We start from the raw sequence: 7,431 nt of genomic DNA, 5'->3' as shown, positions 1-7,431 counted from the left end.
TCAAAATTTGAAGGGGGGGAAAAGGTGGACAGTACAACTTACAGACAGTTGATTGGCAGCTTGATTTATTTGACAAATACTCGTCCTGATCTATCTTATGCAGTCAGTATTCTTTCACGTTTTATGCAGGAACCACGAGACAACCACTGGAATGCAGCCAAAAGAGTTCTTCGATATATCCAAGGAACAAAAGATTTTGGTCTTCTTTACACAAAGACTAAAAATTTTGTACTTGGTGGATTTTCCGATGCCGACTTTGCTGGGAGTATTGATGATCGAGCATCAACATCAGGTTATTTAATGAATATGGGGTCAGCAACAGTATCTTGGAGTTCTAAGAAACAAGCTACAGTGGCCACTTCTTCAGCAGAAGCAGAGTACATTTCAGCATGGGAAGCAGCATGTGAAATTGTTTGGTTGCGCCGAATTTTGCAGGACTTGGGCATTTCTCAGGCAGAAGCTACATCATTATTCATTGACAGCCAGTCAGCCATCAAACTTGCCAAGAACCCAGTTTTTCATTCAAAGACAAAGCATGTGGACACCAAGTATCATCATATCAGATCTCTCATTGCCAAAGATGTCCTCAAGCCAGTTTATTGTCCTTCCGAAGATCAGATCTCTGACATTTTCACGAAACCGCTTGGCAGAATAAAATTTATGAAGTTCAGGGATGAACTTGGTATCTGTTGTAATGTATCTTTGGATCATAGGGGGGAATGTTAGATGATCCAAAAATAATTTATTATCATAGGTTATAAAATTGAAATAAAATAATTACTAATTTAAGAAATTAAATTAATAATTATTATTCTAGAATGATTAATTATTTAATGGAGACAATTAGAAATTAGTATATTGTTGTAACAAGATATGACTCTCCAAATGTGTCGTATCTTAGGCTCTATTTTAGGAGATTAGTTAGCTAGTTGGTTTGAATAGCATTTAATGTAAATGGACACTTGTTATTTAATAAGTGATCCATAATTAGAGGTAGTTAGGACATGGAGCTTATAAATAGCTCATTGCAAGAGTGTTTGGTTGTTCGGGTGTAAACTCTTGCAAAATCAATTATGTAATGTTTTTTTTTTTTCTGATTAATAAAATTACGTGTCTGAGGACACTTCTGCCATTATTTTACCCATTGCCCCAATCATTCCGCTGTGTAGGTTCTGCCACGAACCCTACCCACCAACACTCTGCCTGCTCTATTGGCGACATCCCCCATAGTGAGACCTTCACCAAACTTAATGGTGAAATCCTTTCCAGATGCCCTGATGCACTTAGTTTTCTTCTTCCCAGTCCGCGGCGTAGTGGGATGGTCCTGTAAAGGGTTCGAGGGATTTTTTGATGCCGAGAGAGGCTCCACCGACCTAACCCAGATAACTGGGGTATCGAAACAGCCTGATGGGTGAGCAGGGTCCTGTGCTTTTTCGCTAGATCCGGGGTGTTCAGGTGATAGATGAGGCTGTGCAGCCGCTTCAGATGCAGGGCCTGGGTGGGAGAGTGGGTTCTGGGAGAAGCAGAGGTCGGCGGGGGGTGCAGGATCGAATAGTGGAGATGAGCAGGAAGCTAGCAGGTTGAGGGTGCTAGGAGACAAGGGCAGACAGTCAAGAGCTGGCGAGTCGATGGAGAGGGAATCGATGCGAAGGGTGGAGTCCTTATGCCCGAGAAGGGAGACAACCGGCACTGGTATCGAGCTGGACGGTGCAGATGAAATGGGAGCCGTTTTAGGGTTAGGGTTGGAGAAAATGACCTGTTCTGAGTAGGGATCCAGTGAGTAGTCCACAACATCAAGCTCCATGCCCTCCATGCTAACCGTTGATATCGATAGATGGATAGGATGTGCAGGCGAGGAATGACGAGTTGTAGGCTGAAGGGAAAAAACTGCTACGGAAGCTGTCTGCAGTTAACCATGGTCGGTGTTGCGGCTAGGGTAAACGCCAACCTTTTTGTATCTGCTTTCATTAATTACATTAAATGCATCATTTATATGATTGTTGACATGCATGGTTGAGATATACTCAGTCTATTTTTAAAAGTATAATTCCATACGTCAATATATGTTTTCAAATCTAACTTCTAGCATTTTTTTATCAATAAAAATTACCCATAGATATATATATATATATATATATATATATATATATATATATATATATATCTATATAGATATATATATATATATATATATATATATAATCTAATTAATATTACGCATATATACATGTATATTAACTCTAATTTCCTTTCCCAATGACCAGTCCTCTTGTAGAGTCCAAAGATTGTCTTACCATGACACCCCTTTTTGCCTATGTTTCGTCTCTTTTCGTACATTTGCCACCTAAATAATGCCACATTCATCAGGTTTTGAGAAAAGTAAGTAATAATATATATTCTTCTTCGTGTTTGATTATATACCCTATTGTTTTGTTAAATAATTCAATTGGCTACAAAATTGGTCCGTTTTCGCAGCTAATCCAAATTTATGTAGCTGTCTCCATTGTTTGCAAGGTTCAGAAGCTCCAAGTCAACAAAGAAGTATACTGATGGATAAGAAATGGTCATAGCATGGATCCCTTCCTATCCCCTTGAACCAGTTCGTCAAGATGAGCGCAGGATATCACGGTCAAACCCCAAAGTCAACCACAGGATCGTCGCCGAAACGAAATTTGAGTTTCATCAAAACCTTATCGATTTGCTTTCGGAATAGAAAATCAAAGTTTTAGCAATATAGTTAATTAGAATAAATATATTCGGGCTTAAATTACTCATGATTGTTATGTTAAAGACTTGCTGCAAAAACTACGGCCGCACTGTTATTTGGTGCGCGTCGGATGATGTAATTTTGAGACAGTTTGTCAAATTCTGTTTACAAGCAATAGAATTGGTTTTGTGTGTGTATGCATTGCGTTGATTGGAGATTATGGACTAATCTGTGGAGGGCCCCTATGACAGTGACAGGTCTTTAACCAAATGCAATTCGATTTCTTTTCATTCCTTTGAATACTCTATTTTTGTGTGAGAAATGTAGTATAATGAGTCCACCGGTGAATCATTGTATGCATGAGTACTTTGATTTGCTTTATACCTAGATTAATTCACTATTTGAATTGCTTTCTACATGGTATATCACGGTTCTTTCATTTTGTTTTATCTAGAATAATTTAATTGTGTTTGCTTCGTGAGTATAAATGCTACCTAGAATATCTTGTTTGAATAAGATTGAGTAAGTAAAGGTGTGAGAGCCTTCTTCTTAACAATTGAATTCAAAAAGTACTTCTTTTCAGTCTAATAGAATAGATTTCTCTTTGTTAATTAGAGCTGCAGCCTAAAAACTCAATACAAAAACCCCAAAACATTCCAACACAAGTAGAAGTTAGAAACACTCTCATATCATCCATAAACTAATTCAATAGAAACTAACTATTAAGAAATTAGTTGATAACTTTAGGGATTGGGACATTAATATAATCAATGACACCACCTCCATATTAATCTTAATTTTATACCTTAACAAGAACATAACGACATAAAGAATAACTTCTAGCACACATAGTGCATCTGTACTTCATCAGTCTACGCACCCTGGTTGACAATTTAAAGACATTAAATTGGCCAAACATTTTGGCGCTGTTGTTGGGGAAGTACAAATAGAAGTTAAGAAAAAAAAGAATCAAAACATGATATGCATAGGGATAAAGACTCTAGAGGTAGATTTGTAGGGCGAGGAAGAAGTTTAATTCCCACAAATCCACTTACTTCACCTAGACTTCGAGAATCCACACCACCTACTCAAACCCGAATTTCTTTTAGAGGTCGACAAAGGCTTCCTAAAATCTCAAGATCAGAAATCCAATCCAAAACTTCACCCACTTCCTCTACTGAAGCTGTAATTGAAGAAAATCCTACATCCCCAACTACAAGAGTAATCTTTCTATCCTCCACTGGTGAGCAAATTTTTGGAGAAAAATTAGAAGTTCCTAGTGAAAAAGAGGAATCAGAAACTTATTAAGAGCGACCAATTATAGAGGAGCCATAAAGAATAGAAGAACATTATATTATTTCTTAAGAATCTATCATGGCTGAAGAAGGGGAAGGAGAAGTACACAATGTCCATGGTGAAGAAGATAGGATTGGAGGAAGAGGAAGAGGAAGAGGTAGAGGTAGAGGAGGGGGTAGAGGCAGAGGAAACCAAGATCCTTCCGAATTCCCTATTCTTGATGAATATATAACCCTCACAATGAAAAATATATCACCCTCGATTCTTCCTAATATTCATGGGAAAAGAAACGAAGATCCGGAGACATTTCTATTCGAATTTGAAGTATTATGCAGATCGTATGACTATCTGCATGATGCTCAAAAGTTAAAATTATTCCCTGCCACATTAAAAGACTCAGCATTGAAATGGTTCATGAGTCTAGGAGTGCATTCTATAACAACACGGGGACAAAGGAAAAAGGCTTTCTTAGGCAAATATAAAGATTATTGTATGCCAAGTAACCTTAAAGATGAAGTCTTCAAAATGACACAAAAAGAAGATGAAAATCTTGAAGACTTGGTAGAAAGGTTTGTTTATAATGTTAAAATAGCAAAAAATGGATAATTTGGATGAAGAAACCTTAAAAGCCCTCTTACTCGGAGCTATTAAAGATGAATGGATCGATCTCCTTAACCTAACTGGGAAAGGAGATATTTCCCAACTACCATTTGCAGATATTTGTGATTTATGTGTACATATCTCAAGGGGTAAAGCACGAGTTGGAAGGAGTCCTAGAGACCCTCTCTTGTCAAGAATTAACAAATCTGCAGTTGGGACAATCAACAGAGCAGAATTAGGAAATTTGCTTGATACCTTTAAAACAGATATTTTAGGGAGCCTAAGTGAGCAGATAAACACCCTTAAAATACAAAACAAGAAAAATTTTGAAAATGTTGCATTATCTATCTTCTGTCCTAAATGTCAGAAGAAACATGCTCTAAGAGAGTGTCCTTTAGACTCAAAATCCATAGAAACATGTGTCATATGTGCAGATAATCATGATACAAAGGAATGTCCATCCTTACCATGTCTTAAGGTTGTATTTAATGATGAAGGAATATCAGAACCAGTAGACCCTCTCTACTTTATAGACAAAAGACCATGGCAAAATCCCCAACCAAATCAATCACAAGGATTTAGACCACAACAATTTGCCCAGCCTTCACAAAATAATTTGAATTCAGCCTAGCAGCCTTGGGCTCAGCCACAGTAATAACCTTGGAATCAAGGATGGCAAAATCCTTATGGAGCCTATGCTCAATATCAACAAAACTCGCCATCTTACCTTCCACCACAATTTCTACCACCATCTAATCAAATTCCCCAAACTAACCAATTACCACAAATTCTAGTTCAGAATCAAAACGCACAGGTCTCCCTACCATTTCCACAAAAATCAAATCAATTACCCACTCAACCACTCCTAAATCCTAATAATAAAATACCACAACAACTGGTATACAACATGGAGGGGCAGAATCCTCAAACTTATGTAATAACTCCACTAGACCTAAATAATGTTCAATTAAGGTCTGGAAGAGTATTACCAAGAAAACCCCCTGTTGTCATTCAAGAAACAAGATCCGATCTTCAAAAACACAAAAACCAAATAGAAGAAGGAGAGACCTCTCTCCCTCAGAAGGCAAACAAACAAACATAAGAAGTTCCAATAAACACTCCCATCATAGAACAACCCTCGGTATCAATTAGACCACCTTTCCCTGAATGGTTGAAAATTGATGAAGGAGTAGAAAAACAAATTATCTTGCCTGATTACAACATGATGGATGAATTGAGAAATATTTGTATTAATATTTCTTTACTACAAGCCATAAAAGAAATACCAATTTTTGCAAAAACAATTAAGGAACTAAGTACGCAAAGATCAGGGAGAAAAATAAAATATATAAAAAGAATTCAGTTAGTTGGAAAAATTGCAAATATTATGATGGGGAAGATGACAATTCAAAAATACTTAGACCCAGGAAGCCCTATTGTAAAAATTCACATCAATGGAACTGAAATACCAAACACACTGATTGACCTAGGAGCATCCATAACATAATGAGCAAACAAGTTATGGACACACTTAGGCTTCCTAACCTTCAATACACACCAACTTTATTGCAATTAGCAGATAGGTTTGTGATTAAACCTGATGGTGTATTGGAAGATGTTTGTGTATCCTTAGATTCTTGGGAATATCTTGTTGATTTCATGGTCTTAACACCCAAGAATAATTTAGGAGGACATCCATTAATTCTAGGAAGACCTTGGTTAGCTACAACTGATGCTTTCATTGGTTGTAGATCAGGTGACATGTTTATCTTAGATGGAAATTCTACGAAGAAATTTACATTATATCCTCCTGCAAGAACAACAATAGATACAGAAACTGAAGATTGGATAGAAGATGGAGAAGATATACAACCTATTTTTACTACTAAACAAGTAAAGGAGGAAGACCAAATTCTAAATTTACTAGAAAATAATGAGTCTTCCTCACATTATGATCGTACTCGTAATGAGTATCTCTCATCTAAATAAGTATCATTGCTTTCCATGGAAAAATTTGGGAATTCCTCGATAGAAATATTTCTAGGAAAAACCTTGAATGTCAATGAAAACCTGGAAGAAGTACAAAAGAATCAATTAATATAAATTTTACAGAAACATTCTTCTGCTTTTGCATGGGAATACACTGACATGAGAGGGATTGATCCTAAAACTTGCATACATCATATCTACATTGAACAAAATGCAAGACCGGTTAGACAGCCTCAACGAAGAATGAACCCAAATTTAAAAGAAATTGTTAAGGAGGAGTTGCAGAAATTGTTAAATGTAAATTTCATCTACCCAATATCCAACAGTCAGTGGGTTTCACCCCTAGTAATAATTCCTAAGAAAAATGGAAAATGGAGAGTATGTATCGATTACAGGGAACTAAATAAAACAACATTAAAAGACCACTTTCCACTACCTTTCATAGATCATGTCTTAGACACACTAGCAGGGAAAAAATATTTTTCCTTCTTGGACGGGTTTAGTGGATATAATCAGATTCAGGTAGCCCTTGAAGATCGTGATAAAACCACATTCACTTGCCCATGGGGAACTTATGCTTACCGAGTACTTCCCTTTGGATTATGCAATGCTCCAGCAACATTCCAAAGAGCAGTCCTTGGAATTTTTTCTGATCTTATTCATGATTGTGTGGAAGTGTACATGGATGATTTCACAGTTTATGGAGATTCTTTCAATGAAGCACTGCAAAATTTGGAAAAAGTACTAATAAGATGTAAAGTAACAAATTTCTCATTAAGCCATGAAAAATGCTTCATGATGATTAACTAAGGAATTGTTTTAGGTCATCATATTTAAGG

The sequence above is a fragment of the Pinus tabuliformis genome, chromosome J (genome assembly GCF_031772625.1).
Source record: "Pinus tabuliformis cultivar Carrire ecotype Pingquan chromosome J, CPIR1, whole genome shotgun sequence".
NCBI lineage: Eukaryota > Viridiplantae > Streptophyta > Pinopsida > Pinales > Pinaceae > Pinus > Pinus tabuliformis.
The sequence above is the reverse complement of the archived record's forward strand: the minus strand, read 5'-3'. Positions refer to the sequence as shown.